Genomic DNA, 18,714 nt, shown 5'->3' with positions numbered 1-18,714 from the left:
TGAATTGCATTTTCCTGACTTTCCACTTAACTTTCTATTAATGTGCTATGATACAGCACTTTGAGAACATCCAACTTCTTTTGCAATTTCCTTTTGAGGCTTTCTCTCATTGTGGAGGGTGTCAATGATGGTTTTCTGCACAACTGTTAGGTCAGCAGTCTTCCCCTTGATTGTGAATTGTACTGTACTAGACTTATAGGCAATACACACTGGGCGATTTGAGTGAAAGATATGAACGATCTCGTTCATTAATGAACGAGATACCGTTCATATCTTTCAGTGTGGAGACACCAGCGATGAACGATGCGCGGCCCCGTGTTTGTTCATCGCTGGTGCCCTGTCGCTTGTGCATGCAGGCCAATATGGACGATCTTCTCCATATTTGCCTGCACTGCTATGGAGCCGGGTGATGGGGGGAGTGAAGAAACTTCACTCCCCCCGTCACCTCCCCTCCACCGCCGGGTCGCTTGTCGGCCGTATCCGCAGTCGGGCAGCTCGGTGGCAGATCGCACAATGTGTAGGACCCTTAAGAGACCATTTAAAGGCTCAGGAACTCTTTGCAGGTGGTTTGGATTAATTAGCTGATTAGGGTGTGACACTGTGAGCCTACAATATGGAACCTCTTCACAATATTCTAATTTTCTGAGATTTTGGATTTGGGGTTTTATTAAACTGTAAGCCACAATCATCAAAATTATAACAAACAAAGGCTTGAAATATCTCACTCTGCATGTAATGAGTCTATATAATATATTAGTTTCACCTTTTAAGTTGAATTACTGAAATAAATGAACTTTTGCACAATATTCACTTGTACATATAAAAAATTAATATTTGCACGTGACCCCCAAAAGTAGTGTGTGGCCTCATTGTAATGGGTGTGGCTTTGCTACAATGGGTGTGGCCTTGCAGGAAAAGGCTACTTTTCACCAACATAGTGTCCCTTACACCATATTATGCTCCACACAGTAATGCCCCTTGCACTATATTAAGCCACGATAGCCGCCACAGTAATGCCAGACACCATATTATGCCCCACACAATAATGCCCCTGTCACCATATTAAGCACCCACTGTATTGCCCATGACACCATATTATGCTCCCACAGGCCTCTGTCACCATATTAAACCCCTACTGTAATACTGGCTGCCACATGACCTGCTCGTTGTCAGGGGATCCCCCCAGCCCCTGCCGCTGCAGGCCTGTACAGCAGGGAAGGATCTGTTCAGTAGGGATGCACTGCAGCAGGTCTGTGCAGTAGGGACACGCTGTTCACACCTCCCCCAGTTCAAAATATTGAAGATAACCATCTCAAAATTGCCACTGTCTCCTCAAGCATCCTTAATAACTGTCTTTTTTGAGGCGGTGGCCATCAAAAGTATTCTGGATGGAATACTGTAAAATACAGTTGCAGATAGTATATATATATATATATATATATATATATATAGTGTGTGTGTGTGTGTGTGTGTGTGTGTGTGTGTGTGTGTGTATATAGAGTATATAGGCATTCAGTATGATATGCTGTATCCTGACAGCGGCATCCCGCCCACCAGAATGCCGGCAGCGGGGCGAGCGCAAATAGTCCCCTTGCGGGCCCGGTGGCTGCACTTGCCATAGGATCTATTCCCACTCTATAGGTGTCGTGGACACCCACGAGTGGGAATAGTCCTGTTGTGCCGGGATTCCGCCTGGCGGCATTGTCGACTGTCGGGATTTCGGCGTCGGTATCCTGACTGCCAGGATCCTGACAGCCGGCAAATTGAATGTATCCTATTTGTACTCACATCTAACAACATGTCATCCACTGGGGTGCATCTTCAGAGTCACCACTGATGAGTGGTTAACCCAATAATATCATACAAATCTATTGAGTCGTAGAAGAAAGGCACTCTCCAGGTTAATATGCCCAAAAAAATAGTGTTTTATTGCATGCAGGGTAGTTGACATACCGTTTCAATCGCTATCCGGAACCTTTATCAAGGCATCAGTAATTTATTCCCAATTCTTGTGTGTAAAGTTTTACAGTCATCCTGCATGCTGTGGTGGATGACTGTGAAACTTTACAAACAAGCATTGTGAATAAATTACTGATGCCTTGATAAAGATTCCAGATGGGAATCAAAATGTTGCATCGGCTACCCTGCTTGCAGTAAAACACTACACATTTTTTGACCATTAACCTGGAGAGTGCCTTTCTTCTACGACTCTGTAGATCTGTATCAATATATACATATAGGGGGCCATTCCGAGGTCATCGTAGCTGTGCTAAATTTATCACAGCTACGATCATGTTCCCTGACATGCAGGGAGACGCCCAGCACAGGGCATGTCTGTCCGCCCCCCCCCTGCCCCCCCCCCCCCCCCGCACAGGTACAAAGGCATTGCACAGCAGCGATGCTTTTGTACTTGTTGAGTAACTCCCGGCCAGTGTAGCTCCTGCGGCTGACTGGAAGTGGCCCGTCGCTGCCCCTGGTCGCAGCAGCAGCGTGTGGCTTTTTGTGTTAGATCTTGTGGTATCCAGCCCACAGCGGTGAGATACTTGGTACGAAGCTGCAATTTGTATTGTGGTGTTTGTAGTGTTTTACAAGAACTATTTTTAAGAGAATAAAATTGATTTGCACTGTGGGTGACCTCTTTTCATCCATTCTTTCCATATATATATATATATATATATGTATATATATATATACACTGCTCAAAAAAATAAAGGGAACACTTAAACAACACAATGTAACTCCAAGTCAATCACACTTCTGTGAAATCAAACTGTCCACTTAGGAAGCAACTCTGATTGACAATCAATTTCACATGCTGTTGTGCAAATTATAGGCAATTAGCAAGACACCCCCAATAAAGGAGTTGTTCTGCAGGTGGTGACCACAAACCACTTCTCAGCTCCTATGCTTTCTGGCTGATGTTTTGGTCACTTTTGAAAGCTGGCGATGCTTTCACTCTAGTGGTAGCATGAGACGGAATCTACAACCCACACAAGTGGCTCAGGTAGTGCAGCTCATCCAGGATGGCACATCAATGCAAGCTGTGGCAAGAAGGTTTGCTGTGTCTGTCAGCGTAGTGTCCAGAGCATGGAGGCGCTACCAGGAGACAGGCCAGTACATCAGGAGACGTGGAGTAGGCCGTAGGAGGGCAACAACCCAGCAGCAGGACCGCTACCCCCGCCTTTGTGTAAGGAGGAACAGGAGGAGCACTGCCAGAGCCCTGCAAAATGACCTCCAGCAAGCCACAAATGTGCATGTGTCTACTCAAACGATCAGAAACAGACTCCATGAGGGTGGTATGAGGGCCCGACGTCCACAGGTGGGGGTTGTGCTTACAGCCCAACACCGTGCAGGACGTTTGGCATTTGCCAGAGAACACCAAGATTGGCAAATTCGCCACTGGCGCCCTGTGCTCTTCACAGATGAAAGCAGGTTCTCACTGAGCACATGTGACAGACGTGACAGAGTCTGGAGACGCCAAGGAGAACATTCTGCTGCCTGCAACATCCTCCAGCATGACCGGTTTGGCAGTGGGTCAGTAATGGTGTGGGGTGGCATTTCTTTGGGGGGTCGCACAGCCCTCCATGTGCTCGCCAGAGGTAGCCTGACTGCCATTAGGTACCGAGATGAGATCCTCAGACCCCTTGTGAGACCATATGCTGGTGCGGTTGGCCCTGGGTTCCTCCTAATGCAAGACAATGCTAGACCTCATGTGGCTGGAGTGTGTCAGCAGTTCCTGCAAGACGAAGGCATTGATGCTATGGACTGGCCCGCCTGTTCCCCAGACTTGAATCCAATTGAGCAAATCTGGGACATCATGTCTAGCTCCATCCACCAACGCCACGTTGCACCACAGACTGTCCAGGAGTTGGCGGATGCTTTAGTCCTGGTCTGGGAGGAGATCCCTCAGGAGACCATCCGCCACCTCATCAGGAGCATGCCCAGGCGTTGTAGGGTGGTCATACAGGCACGTGGAGGCTACACACACTACTGAGCCTCATTTTTACTTGTTTTAAGGACATTGCATCAAAGTTGGAACAGCCTGTAGTGTGTTTTTCCACTTTAATTTTGAGTGTGACTCCAAATCCAGACCTCCATGGGTTAATAAATTTGATTTCGATTGATAATTTTTGTGTGATTTTTTTGTCAGCACATTCAACTATGTAAAGAACAAAGTATTTAATAAGAATATTTCATTCATTCAGATCTAGGATGTGTTGTTTAAGTGTTCCCTTTATTTTTTTGAGCAGTGTATATATATATATATATATATATATATATATATATACACATATATACAGACCAAGGACCGGCACTCCGATGATTGAATGTGCTTAGCTTGTGCCATCACATATACCATAGTACAAACATACACTTTCTGCGGTGCGGCACTCGGCATAAAAAGTAGTCAGCAGACTCAGATGTAGATAACAACATTTCAGTGCTTCTTTTATTGTACTATCATCAGGTTAACAAAGAGATACAAACAAACACATACCTTTTATAACAACAGCACCCATGTGAAGAACGCCGAGTCGGAGATCCCGCCCAGGGACTCTACCTGCTGTACTGTGTAAAAGGGGACTCTACCTGGGTATCCGTTCAGATGGTCGACCATGTTATGGTCGACAGTCATTAGGTCGACCACTATTGGTCGACATTGACATGGTCGACATGGACACATGGTCGACACATGAAAAGGTCGACATGAGTTTTTGAACTTTTTTTTCTTTTGGGGGACTTTTCCATACTTTACGATCCACGTGGACTACGATTGTAACGGTAATCTGTGCCGAGCGAAGCGGTAGCGGAGCGATGGCACCATGCCCAAAGCGTGGCGAGCGAAGCGAGCCATGCGAGGGGACGCGGTGCACTAATTGGGGTTCCCAGTCACATTACGCAAAAAACGACACCCAAAAAAAAGTTAAAAAACTCATGTCGACCTTTTCATGTGTCGACCATGTCAATGTCGACCAATAGTGGTCGACCTAATGACTGTCGACCATAACATGGTCGACCATTCATACCGGAACCCTCTACCTGCCGTAATGTGCAAAAGAGGGCTCAACCTGGAGTAATGTGTAAAAGGGGACTCTACCTGCACCCGTCTATGGGGGTAATTCAGAGTTGATCGTAGATGTGCTAGTCTGCCCCGCTTGTCAGGCCCCCCTTCCCCTCCCGCACAGGTACAAAGCATTGCACGGCAGGTATGCTTTTGTACCTGGCGAGTAGCTCCCTACCTGCGCAGGTCCTGCGCGCTGGCAGGAAACTACCCGCCGTGTTCCAGGTTGCAGCGGCTGCATGTGATGTCACGCAGCCACCGCTGTTCCCCCAAGGGTCCAGACACATCTCCATTGTCCGGACCGCGCCCCGCCAATGGCATTCTAACGCCGTTGGCACGCCCTCTTCCACCCTGTTACCGCAATCAGGCAGAGGCAATTGCAGCAAGTGAGATGCTGATAGAATCTTACTGAGCTCCTAGGGTGCGCACGCGCAGTGCAGCCGCTGCGGGTGAGCACTCCACAAAGTAATTCAGACTGCGATCGCTGCCGCTGCAGTGATGCAGTCTGAATTACCCCCTATAATCCCTGTTATGTCGGCAAAGGACTTTTGGGGGAATATCATGTAGAGGATCTAGGGGCCAATTAGGATCACCCTCCAGCATAGTTTCAGTGTTCTCCAACACAGAGAGAAAACTAGGTTGCCTTAGATTGGGCGAGTAGAGGTTAAGAAAGTAGAGGTTAAGAAAAGAAAAACGATTACTGGGTAGACATTTTACTAATAAACCTCTACCCTCCAGAAGTCTATGTGCGGATATGTCAGTGACGGGCATGTAATGGGCAAACAGGATGGCTACGCCCAGTGTTTTACCGACTGAATTGTCACTGGTAATGACCTGAAGAAAATAGTAATTTCCGAGTGAGGGGGCATGACCATATTTAAAATTAGTTGGCTGCACAAAGGATACATCAACTCTCTCAGCTTGGAAACATCTGAGCATTTTAGATCTTTTTTCAGGTATATTTAATCCTTTACCATTCACACTGACAATCCGTAAGGTTTGCTTTAGGCCTGCCATAAGAGTCTATCAGAGTGAGCTATACGGAATCCAACCCCCACATATAAACATTAAACCACTTCCCAAAGGCGACTTCCAAGATAAGAAAGGGGAAACGGGGGGAGGAGAAAGAGCAAAGAACAACAGAAAAGAAGGGAAGAAAATTTGAACATAAAGCTGCAGCAAAACCACATTAATAAACAATGCTCAATATATGACGAAAACATGATCTGGGAAACTGGAAGCGCACTCCATCTCCAGGATACCAGGAAGTGTAGCACAGGGAGCACAAAGGAACAGTAACAGTGAAAACTTAAATAACAAATTATGTTAAGCATATGGAAATATTACATAAAACATAAGGCTAGTCCTAAGTGGTAAAAACCCAATAAGGTAGTCTATCAAGGCAAGGAAAACATCTCTAAAGTAAACCTGGCTAAAAGATATGTTAGAATGTAGAACATGGAAAGCACAATACAGGGACAAAACAATGAACACTGTATGCAATAATCTAGAATTTGGGCATGGGGGGCATCTTGGCCTTCTTCTAGAACCTGGGGCGTGTTGCCACGATTTGCTTTCAAGAAAGTAATGATTTGGATGAGGACCTGGAAGGAATTATGAGGAAATTACAGAAGCTCTTATTAAAAGAAAGTAAATCTATGGGAGGTGATTTCCCTAGGGACATATATTTCTAACAAGCTCATACCACGAGGTCTGCGCATAAAGAAGTTTCCTAGCTTTGATAATGGCTCTGAGAGTTTTAAGAGGGAGTGGTATAAAATTTTGGACTCCTGTACTTTTGCTTTAATGAATATAATAGCCAATGAAAGAAGAGAAAATGTGATAATTGTGGAAAAGGAGATTGAAATTTTAAGGGCCTTAGTATACCCTTTTAGGGATTTAGAGGATTTTAAAGAAATGTAACGGGGTGTAGTGAGTAGATTAAGAAAGAATGGACAGGATTTAATGAAGAAAAAACAGAATTTTTTTTTGTAGAGACAGAGAAGACTTAGCTAATGGTAATTATTATCAGAAGAGGACGAAACTATGAGCAAGAGGACAAAACTAATAACCAGGAAAAGAAAGAAGCAGATCGAATATTGCAGATGGAGAATAAAAAGGAAAGGAGAGGTGTGACATACACTAGACATGAGAGAAAACAGTTACCAACTGGGAGGTATGATTATCCTTCTAATAAAGGTAGAAATGTGAATTGGGAGGAGGGAAGGAGAAAACATATACACTTCAGATCAGAACACAATAGTAGAGACACGTATTCCCAGAGGGATTTAAAACAATTTAATGAGAAGGAGTTTAGAGCCCTGAAATATAGGATTCCCTTATGGAATAGGTTTGACCTTTTTTTAGAAAGAAGACGAGAGAGGGACAATAGGAGGAATGGAAATGACTGATTTTTTAGGAGAGAGACACAACAGACAAATGCAGGACAGTCTTCGGTATACAACGACACCTATGAGGTTCAGATGATAACTAGGGGGGGTCATTCCGAGGGGGTCATAACTGATTTAATGAGCCATTCGCAGTTTCACTGTACCGTTGCCGATTTTCGCTATGCTGCTATTTGTTGCTAACTGCGCATGCGCATGGAATGCAGAGCACATGCGCTAAGTTATTTTACACAAAACTTAGTAGATTTGCTGGTGTTCGTGCGGTGCTTTTCAGTCGCACTGCTGATCGGTGAGTGATTGACAGGAAAGGGGTGTTTCTGGGTGGTAACTGAGCATTTTCCGGGAGTGTGCTAAAAAAACGCAGGCGTGTCAGGGAAAAACGTGGGAGCGTCTGGAGAAACAGGGGAGTGGCTGGCCGAACGAACGCAGGGCGTGTTTGTGACGTCAAACCAGGAACGAAACGGGCTGAGCTGATCGCAGTGTAGGAGTAAGTCTGGAGCTACTCAGAAACTGCTAAGAATTTTCTATTCGCAATTGTGCTAATCTTTCGTTCGCAATTCTTCTAAGCTAAGATACACTCCCAGAGGGCGGCGGCCTAGTGTTTGCAATGCTGCTAAAAGCAGCTAGCGAGCGAACAACTCGGAATGACCCCCTATGTGCAATCAAATAAGGAAAAGAGAGAGACATGGAGGTTTAAAAGGAAAAAGAAAAACTGAGGAAGAAAGGATATAAATCTGAGAGGAAAAGGGTAGGAAAAAAGGAAACCTTAAATGATTAAGAAGGAGGAAAGTTTAAAGGATACTAAAATTTACAATCTTAAGTTTTGTGCTATATGTGCTAATTAAAGTGGAAGAGAGTGTGTTAAAGAAAGGCTTGAAATTTGCGCCCACTAACACAGCTAAGGCATTTAACCTGTTTGTTGATATACAAAAATTTTAAGAAAGCTCTCCTTAAAAAAGTTTTTTCTATAAAGAGGGCAGTGATGGTTCTGCGGAAGTAGTAAAAGACACAAAAAGGGTGTACACCGACAGTACATGCGCAATAAAAACAGACTGAGCGGCCTTGCTTCTACTCCGGGAGGGAAAAACACATAAATCCCAAAAGGTTCAAATGCTAGAAAAATGTGCAGCATGCATTGGCGCTCAAACACTAAGATGGATCCCTTGGATTATTGAGGGATAAAATAATAAAACCGTATGTTTTATTCACAGGATAAAGTGCATTTATTCACATGGGCAAACTCACCAACATGAAACATACAGTTAAAACATACAATAATAAAAACAGTTGTGAACAAAAGTGAACCTGGAGGCAGTGACTGGTTTAAAGTGACCGTGCAATAGGTAAACAATCAGTCTCTCACCATGTGGTGGCCCTGCGGTGGGCTAGCTTAAAATAAGCAGTTTGGGTCCAGAGCTGAAATAGCCCGGCACCACCGCATAGAGCATAAATCAGCACGTGAGTCCTTCCAGTAGTATCACCGCTCCTTTGTCCATTAAGTCCTCTATCCAAATGCAACGCATTTCGGTCAAATAACTATGACCTTTTTCAAGTTTTGGATGGAGAATCTATACCTGGGCACTTATTTATACCCCTATAACAAATTACCATCACTATCACCTGTGTTTCAGAACGCCCCGTTTCTTTCCGGCTCATACAACCGGAAATGACGCGCTGTGCGTTCCAGCACCAGCTGGAAGTACCGCGTAATGCGTTCCATTGCTCTGCCGGAAGTGCAAACAAAGGAGCGGTGATACTACTGGAAGGACTCACGTGCTGATTTATGCTCTATGCGGTGGTGCCGGGCTATTTCAGCTCTGGACCCAAACTGCTTATTTTAAGCTAGCCCACTGCAGGGCAACCACATGGTGAGAGACTGATTGTTTACCTATTGCACGGTCACTTTAAACCAGTCACTGCCTCCAGGTTCACTTTTGTTCACAACTGTTTTTATTATTGTATGTTTTAAATGTATGTTTCATGTTGGTGAGTTTGCCCATGTGAATAAATGCATTTTATCCTGTGAATAAAACATACGGTTTTATTATTTTATCCCTCAATAATCCAAGGGATCCATCTTACTGTTTGAGCGCCAATGCATGCTGCACATTTTTCTAACATTGGAAGTAGTAAAAGAATCAAAGTTTAGAAAGAAGTCATGTTTTAATCTTGCACAGAGTAGAGGTGCAGCAGTGAATACATTTGGGAAAATGGTTATGAAAAATCTAGAAAGGATGTGTGATGAGGAGGGGAAAAGTTATAGGTAAAAGATAAGGTGTAAAGGAAATATGAGGAAAAAAGAAGCTTTAAAGAGTTTACAGAGCAATGACCTCATCACGATCAAGCCCGCCGATAAGGGGAGCGGGGTGGTGGTGATGGACACAGAGAAATATGAGAATAAGGTGAAAAGTATGTTATCTGAAATAGAAACATATACCCCTTTAAGAAAGAACCCTATGGAAAAAATAAAAAGCAATTTGTATGCCCTAGTGGATAGGTTTTACAAGTTGGGAGTAGTTACTGGAAAAAAAAAAAGATTTCTTAAAAGGTTGATGATCCATCCCTTCAGGTAATACATGGTTTGCCCAAGGTTCATAAATACACCCTAGAGCCTCCCTTGTGTCCTATTGTAGCAAAAGTGAGGTCTTGACCTCAAACCTGTCACAAATGATTGAATCTTATTTACAACCTATAGCTTGTAAAGGTAAAGCTTATTTGAAGCACACAACTGATATAGTAAATAAGCTAAAATATGTATAGTGGCAACAGGGTGACATTTAGTGACTGCAAACGTAGGATTGTTGTATTCTATAATAGAGCATGATCGAGGTCTGCAGGCAGTGGAGAATGCACTGAAAGATGAGAATATGAAGGTGGCATTGAAAAGGTTTATATTGGATGGCATAGAACAGTGGTGGCCAACGCGTGGCTCTTGAGCCACATGCGGCTCTTTCTTTATTCAAATGTGGCTCCCAACACTCAAAGTCACGTGACCACAAGAGATCTGTAGACCGCTGCACTACAGCCAGACATGCAGCAGCACTACGTAGACTGAGAACTGAGGGAGCCAAATACATATGGGGGAGATGGCTGGAGTGACACAGGAGGCTGCTGGCTGGAGTGACACATGGGGGAACTGAAATGTATTATGTGAATCTGGCTTTTTCAATATATTTTATGCGGATCTGGCTTTTTCAATTATTTGATGTAGAAGTGGCTTTTTTATTGTATTCTATGTTGGATCTGGCTTTTTCAAAGTATTTTATACCAGGGGCGTGGCCTAGCAGGCACAAGATCACACCCCATTTTTGCAAGTGTGCCTACGGCTCGAAGTCGACTCTTTGATGTACCTAACAAGATTTGTTGGCTCTTTGTCTCTGACTGGTTGGCCACCCCTGGCATAGAATTTATTTTGAAAAATAACCACTTTTTCTTTAAGGATACATTGGGGTAAATTCAATTAGGGTTGGATCCATTCCGACATGCATTTGTTGGAATGGATCCGACAACTCCTATTCAATCTCATCTCAATTAGACTTTAAAAAAGTCGAATAGAGATGAGGGACCGGAGAGGGAGGAGAGGGGGGAGACCAGCGGGGACAGTCGCGGGCAGACGGAGGAGAGCAGCGCTACAGCAGCACTGCAGAAGGATGTCTCACAGCCACCTGACCTCACGGCAGTGTCCACCCGGCTCCAGCAAGCGTGACCTCACTTGCTGGAGCCGGGTGGACGCTGCCGTGAGCGGTGCGGCTGTGAGACATCCTGCGGCAGCGCTGTGCTGTAGCACTGCTCTCCCCTGTATGTCCGCGGCTGTCCCCCATCTCCCTGCGGCTCCCCCCTCTCCTCCTCTGGGTCACACATCTTAGTACGACATTTTTTTATGTCGGACTGAGATGGTCGGAAACGGGGCCAAATCCTGTCGAATTTGGCCCCGTTTCACTCAAAAGTACGTGAATCGGCAACTATACCGCCGATTCACGTACTATTCGACAAGTTGAATTCCCCAACTTGTCGAATAAAAACTGCATGGATTGAATAGGTCGAATCACGATTCGACCTTAAAAAGTCGAAAACTGACGTCTTTTTGACAGACTGAATATACCCCATATTATGTACAGCACCTGGGGACGGCAATGGGTACGCTGAAATGTGTATAAGTGCACACGGGAATGAGCATGCCGGATTCTTGGGAAGTGGTATAAATTAAGTGACCGGACCAAGCCCACCTGTGCCTTGACAAAGACCCAATTTGGGTGGAAACGTGTCGTCAGCAGGTGGACTTGGTCACTATCCACTGAGTGAAGCAGGGAGGCAGCATTTGGGAGCGGAAGAGAGCGGAGAAGCCTGGCCGCACTGCAGCGCTTGGAGGCTCACGATCAGAGGACAGCTAGCGGTGAATTAGTTTGGTGATCGCGGCTAAAGTAAATCCCGTTGCAGAAAGCACAGTGCACCTCTTTTTCTCTTGTCTTTGCATCATGTGCTGTTTGGGGCCAATTTTTTGAAGTGCCATCCTGTCTGACACTGCAATGCCACTCCTAGATGGGCCAGGTGTTTGTGCCACCCTCTTGGGTCGCTTTGCATAGTCATCCAGCGACCTCGGTGCAAATTTTAGGACTAAAAATAGTATTGGGAGGTATTCAGAATAGACTGGAAATGAGTGGAAATTGTGGTTATTGAGGTTAATAATACTATAGGATCAAAATTACCCTCAAATTCTATGATTTAAGCTGTTTTTGAGGGTTTTTGGAAAAAAACACCCGAATCCGCCAAAAAAATTTCAGGGAGGTTCTGCCAAAACACATCCGAATCCAAAACATGGCCGCGGAACCGAATCCAAAACCAAAACACAAAACCCGAAAAATTTCCGGTGCACATCTCTATATGAAATCTATTAGAAACAGCGCTGTGGATTCCTTTATATGATTTGATATTTTAAAATTGTGCCTTGTGCAGACCAGGTGATCTGCTATATACAAAAGGAAACCGCTGCAGTTGTTGAAGCGCTTAAGAAAGAGGACTCTGAATTTTCTTTGTATTGTGTTGCCACGATTCTCCACCTGGAACAGGGGAAGGGCCTCCCAAACTGAAAGCACCAGGGTTGGATGCCCAGAGATGAGATGAAGGCAGGAAGGTCTGATGGTGTTTGGAGAGATATAAACTTGCCATGATGAGGAACTTGTAGGCTGAATGGAAAACCCCAACAATATTTCAGATTATGCTTGTGAAGATCATCCGTGGGGGGCTTCAGAGATCTCTGGTGTTGTAGGGTATACCATGACAGATCAGGAAACAGCTGTATTTTGTCACCATTAAAATCTATGCCATCTAGTTGAGGAATCTTCCTCAGGATAGCCTCCTTCCGAGTGTAGTAATGAGGGCTCCATATAACAACTCACGGTTTATCCATTAGCAATCCTATGGGGTGGAGGGCGTGGTCAGCCCTATCAAATATCAATTCACTATTAGGGTCTAAACCAAGTATTTTGGCAAATATCTTCGTGAGAACGTCCACCAGGCTAGAATGGGGAATGTATTCCGGGAGGCCGCGAACCTTGAAATTATTGCGATGGCCATGAATCCTTCATAAGGGACTTTAGAGAACAGACTTCAGATATCTGATGAGACATTGCAATTCAAAATTGAGCGAGAATGTTTTAAGTGGCCTCCCTGCGGTCTCTCTCCTCCCGGATCCTATTCAGCTGGTGGTCAATAGCAAATAGCGGTGACAAGATAGAGGTCCAATACTGTTGCAGGGGTCCAATACCTTTGACGCGTTTCGCTCCTATTACAGGGGCTTTATCAAAGAACTTTGCTATTTGCTACTGACCACCAGCCGAATATGAACCGGGAGGAGAGAGACCGCGCATCGGTGCTTGCACATAGCACACAGAGGTTAGGACTCACAGAGCCCTGAGTTCGGGAAATACCAAAAACAGCAGGCGCTAGCACAGGTGCCGGATCCTGCAGCCAGAGACCACCTCGTTTGATACTGGGACTCTCCCTTGTTGACACCGCCGGCGGAAGCCGCACGTAAGGTTCCAGTGTGGAGCGGTTTGACATAAAGCATTATTTACTGCTGAGTGGCAAGTTACTGAGGATCTTTGATACAAAGTAACTGTTTAGGAACCCAACTGATATTTGGGGTTTAATCCATATCACCATTGATTTTATGGAATATATAAGTGAATCTGACTCTACAGACTGAGTTTTAACCGTATGCATTAATATACACTTCTGTGCACAGAATGCATTGCATGTGATTGTTTATTGCTATCTGTAAGACCGGTCAAGTTTTTATATTAGTGAAATATTTTTCTTCTTTATAATAAATTTTACATTATATATAAAATACAAAGTTTGGATTTGTTGGACTTTCAGCCATATCGTATTTTAAATACAGCGCAAGAGGGTATTCGTTTGAGTATTTTGGATACAGTATATGCACCTGGGAATTCCGGTGCTTGATTTGACTTGTTAACCCCACGTCAGGGCTCTCCTGCTGCTTATTAAAATTATTTCTAAATTGGTATTTGGCCACTAGTATTTGCTGGGGACAATTTTTATCAGCGCCGGGTGTAAATTCAATTTTTTGATGAGAAAATCCCGGAAGGTTTCTACGCTCAGTTTTCAGAGGATGAGGGCACCCACTTCTGGAGTCTTGGCAAAGAGAGGTTTCCGTGAAAACCTGTAATAGAAAAGGGTGGCACCAACGGGAATGGTAGCTACTGTATGTTAATGAAAATTTTCCTTTTCTGAATTGTCGTGGCAGCAATGTCATTAAAGAACCCAACTTCTGTGTTGTCATGCATATACAACTTTTGTGTTACATAAAAAAAAAATGCATGCAAAGGATGAATGAAGGGCTCTGTAAACTCTAGCCATAAGCAGATCATAGTCAGGGAAATCTGTGAAGTTAGATTTAAGCAGATCCCTCAAAAATGCAGGAAAAGAGCAGAGTTAATCATTTCAGGAATGTCTTGATCCTGATGTGGTTTCTGAGAGTACTGTTTTCCATATCTTCCTGTTTTTTGGCCATAACAAGCATGTCAGAGCATGCCAGAGATGTGTAGATCTGTCTTCTGTTTAAAGATGTCAGTTCTGGCACCCAGGTCAGTTAACTCTGAGCAGATTCCAGGACCACTTGACATAAATCAGCTTAGAAAGTGACCATAATATCAAAGACCAGGGCAGTCATCAATGCGTGTACCCCTGCAGGTGTACAGCCTGTTACTGTCACACAGGTGCGTACTTGGGGGGTATCTGGTATTGTGAGACTGGAGCAAGGATGAGGCTGTGTTATGTTTCTTAGAGAAGCTGGATGTGTCCAGAATGCTCAGCTTCTTAGTTTTAGAAGATATAGTGATGTGACAGTCACAAAATACTAGTAGACTAGGCACAAGGAGCTGGGCTCAATGGGATATTTCAGAGCCAAGGCAAGAATACAAAGGGGAACTGGCACAGGTAATGGTAACTAGAAATGTAATTAATGTTGCATAGGAGCCTAAAAGGAATCAGCAGGAGGATGAGGGACACTCCAAATCCATCCTGGGGCAGAGGTAGTGCAGTATCACCTTCAGGGGACACTAGGCAGTCAATATGCCAGAGGAGGGTAGGGACTGAGAGAGGACTCGTGGAGCAGTGGAGGTGTTCGGGAAGAAATTACAAGTGCAGGACTCACCAGGGGGTTACCCACAGTGCAACTTGGCAGCCAAGCAGAAGGAATCCTCAAAAGAGCAGGCCTGCAGGGCACTGTCACCCTGTAGGCAGTCCCAGATTAGCAAGCGAACGCAGGAGGGGTCCTTCAATGGCCGTGAATCTAAGATGGCAGGTGACACACATATCCAGCCTTCTCCAGGCGAGCTGACTGGGAACAGCAGGTAGAGGCTGAGCAGGAAGGACGTTGGGAGCGCCAAACAGATCAAAGGACTGGTGGGGTGAGTAAGTGCCAGGCTCTTGTCCAATCAGGAGGTGTAGTACCAAAATCAAGACTGCATCTGCAGGTTGACATGTAGACTTAGGTCTTAAGCGGATGTTCTAGAGAACTAGAGTGCCACTGGACAGGTTTTCAGCGTCGCAAAGAGAGGGAGGTCACCACTGGGGGGAAGTGAAACCTAGGGAGCCCTCCAAGAGAGTCCTGAATGTGTTAGTTTCAGCAGCTCAGCGCTGACACATCTGCTCCAGTAAAAAAAAAAAAAAAACACCCCCTGAGCTTATTTTAATACCTCAAATCACAAAAGTGTTCCTGTCAGGGACCTCATATTATCCCAAAATTTCAGAACGACCCTGCGCTCTAACTATTGGTCAGGGCACAGTAATTCAACACACCTGGCTGCTTAACCTGTGATAACATTAAAAAAGGAGAGTCACGGGTCCCCAAAACAGCTTTATGACATTTGCGCACAAGACTTAGTGATAACCACATCCACGCTGTCTGGGATAATGCTCCCTACATTGGCAATTTATACCAGTGTATTATTAATATCCCCAATTGCACAGAGTCAGCAACCCAGACATCCACGCAGTATTGTTGGGTGCCTACTGTTTCAGCAATTAATAACAATGTGTAGCATATTCTAGCAGTGTCACAACCTCATTAACAGATTGGGTTCTGGGAGCATATATGAATTGAAATAAACAAAGAAAAGCTATATTTATAAAAAAGGTACAATGGTTATATAGAAAGAATGGTAACAAGCAGTGGCGGAAGTCCGGGAGGCAAAGGAGTCGGTTGCCGCTGGGATCCAGCAGTGACAGGGGCACCTTCTCCATTGCCTCTGACAGTGCAGATGTCCGGCTGCGGCTCCTGTCTCTCGCATGACACGCCTGCTCGGGCCCCCTGACAAGTCCCGCATAATGATACCACGTCTGGCCGGCTCCCGCATAATGATACCACGTCTGCCCCCCCCGATGGCGCAGCTGCCCAGCTCCGGCTTCAGCCTGATGACACGACGGCTGGCCGGCTCCCGCCTCACAGCACAGCTGGCCGGCTTCGGCTACTTCCCCTCAGCGCCGCTGCCCGACTCCTACATGCTGACACCTGCCAATGGTGAGAACTAAGCTGTAACTGATGGAGTAGAGTGTGAGGGTTGGGACAGTGTGTACGTCAATGTGGCTGTGTGTGTATTTGTATTTTTATTTGTGTGTGTGTATATATGTGGCTGTGAGTATGTAGCTATGTGGCTGTGTGTGTGTGAATATATGGGGCTATTTGTGTACAAGTGGTATAGTGTGTGTGTGTGTGTGTGTGTGTGTGTGTGTGTGTGTGTGTGTGTGTGTGTGTGTGTCTGTGTGTGTCTGTGTGTATATGTGGTTGGGTGTGTATTTGTATATATATGAGTGTGTGTATGTATGTGTGTATTTGTGGCTGTGTGTGTGTGTGCAGTGGTGTAACTAGAAATTTTTCTCCCCCAAGCCAAAAAATTCTCTGGCGCCCCCCCATAATTGGCACTAGTAAAGCGATGAATCTGTGCGTGCGCCGCAAAAAAAGGGGTGTGGAGTTGTGGGAATGGGCGTGGCTTTGCATAAAGGGGCGTGGTATTGCAGGAAAAGACTACCTTATACCCCAGTTTTGCAACCTGCACGTCCCAGACGTTGGCCACCACAGGAAAGAAAAATAATCCTGATTCATGCCCCTTGTCATTTTTCCTCCTTATAGTAATGCCCAGTATACATTATGCCACATACTGCAATGGCCCTTAGACATTATGCCACACACAATAATGACCATGACACAATATGCACACACCATAATGCCCCCGACACATTATGCCACACACCGTAATGCCTGTGACACATTATGGCAGGAATCGCAATGCCCGTTATACATTATGCTACACACTGCAATGCCCCTGATACATTATAGCACATACAATGCCTGTGACACATTATGACACACACCGCAATGACCCTGAGACATTATACCACATACCACAATGCCCGTGATATAGTATACCACACACTGTAATGCCTGACACATTATGACACACACCGCAATGTCCGTGATACATTATGCTACACACTGCAGTGACCCTGAGACATTATACCACATACCACAATGCCCGTGATATAGTATACCACACACCGTAATGCCTGTGACATATACCGCAATGCCCGTTATACCCTATGCCACACACTGCAATGCCCGTTATACATTATGCCACAGTGCAATGCCCCTGAGACATTATACCACATACCACAATGCCCGTGATATAGTATGCCACACACCGTAATGCCTGTTACACATTATGACACACACCGCAATGTCCGTGATACATTATGCCATACACCGCAATGCCAATTACACATTAAGTCCTACAGTAAGGCTTCTAATTACTTTTAAATTACCTGCTCGTTGCCAGGGGTTTCATGCTCTTGGTTCCATGCACGGTGCCAGGGGTTTTCATGCTCACGGTGTCATGCTCGTTCCCAGGGGTTTCATGCACTGGGTGTCATGCTCGTTGCCAGGGGTTTCATGCACTGGGTGTCATGCTCGTTGCTAGGGGGTAGTACTTGTTGCTAGGGCTGTGCTCCCAGTGCCACATATGCCCCCAGTGACAGATATTCCCCCACAGTGCCAGGTACTCACATGCCCCCAGTGCCAAATATAGCCCCCCCCCATGTGCCAGGTACACATATACCCCCCCCCCAGTGCCACATATTCCCCCACTGTGCCAGGTACTCACATACCCCCAGTGCCAAATATAGCCCCCCCCATGTGCCAGGTACACATATACCCCCCCAGTGCCACATATGCCCCCTCAGTGCCACATATGCCCCCCCGAAGTGCAAAATATGCTCCCCCTCCCCCTGTGCCGAATATGCTCCCCCAGTGCCAGTTAAACTCCCCCCCCCCCTCCCCGCGCTCCCCTGGTGTTTTGTGATGGAGGGACACGGAGGGCACGTCGAGCACCTCCTGTGTCCCTCCTGCATCTCCGGCGGGTCTGTTAAATGAAGTGCCGGTTCATGAGCCAATCAGAGCTCACAAACGGGCACTTCATTTAATAGACCCGCCGGAGACGCAGGAGGGACACAGGAGAAGCGCGCGCTGTGCCCTCCGTGTCTCTCCTTCACAGCAGCGGAGGGAAGGAGGGAGAGGAGACAGCAGATTGACATGCAGACGGCTCGCTAAATCAGTGGCGGCGCCCCCCGCAGCCCTGCACCTCCAAGCCACCGCAAGGGCTGCGGGGGCAGTAGTTACGCCATTGTGTGTGTGTGTGTGTGTGTGTGTGTGTGTGTGTGTGTGTG

This window comes from Pseudophryne corroboree, chromosome 1 (genome assembly GCF_028390025.1).
Source record: "Pseudophryne corroboree isolate aPseCor3 chromosome 1, aPseCor3.hap2, whole genome shotgun sequence".
Classification (NCBI taxonomy): domain Eukaryota; kingdom Metazoa; phylum Chordata; class Amphibia; order Anura; family Myobatrachidae; genus Pseudophryne; species Pseudophryne corroboree.
Note: the sequence above shows the minus strand (reverse complement) of the source record.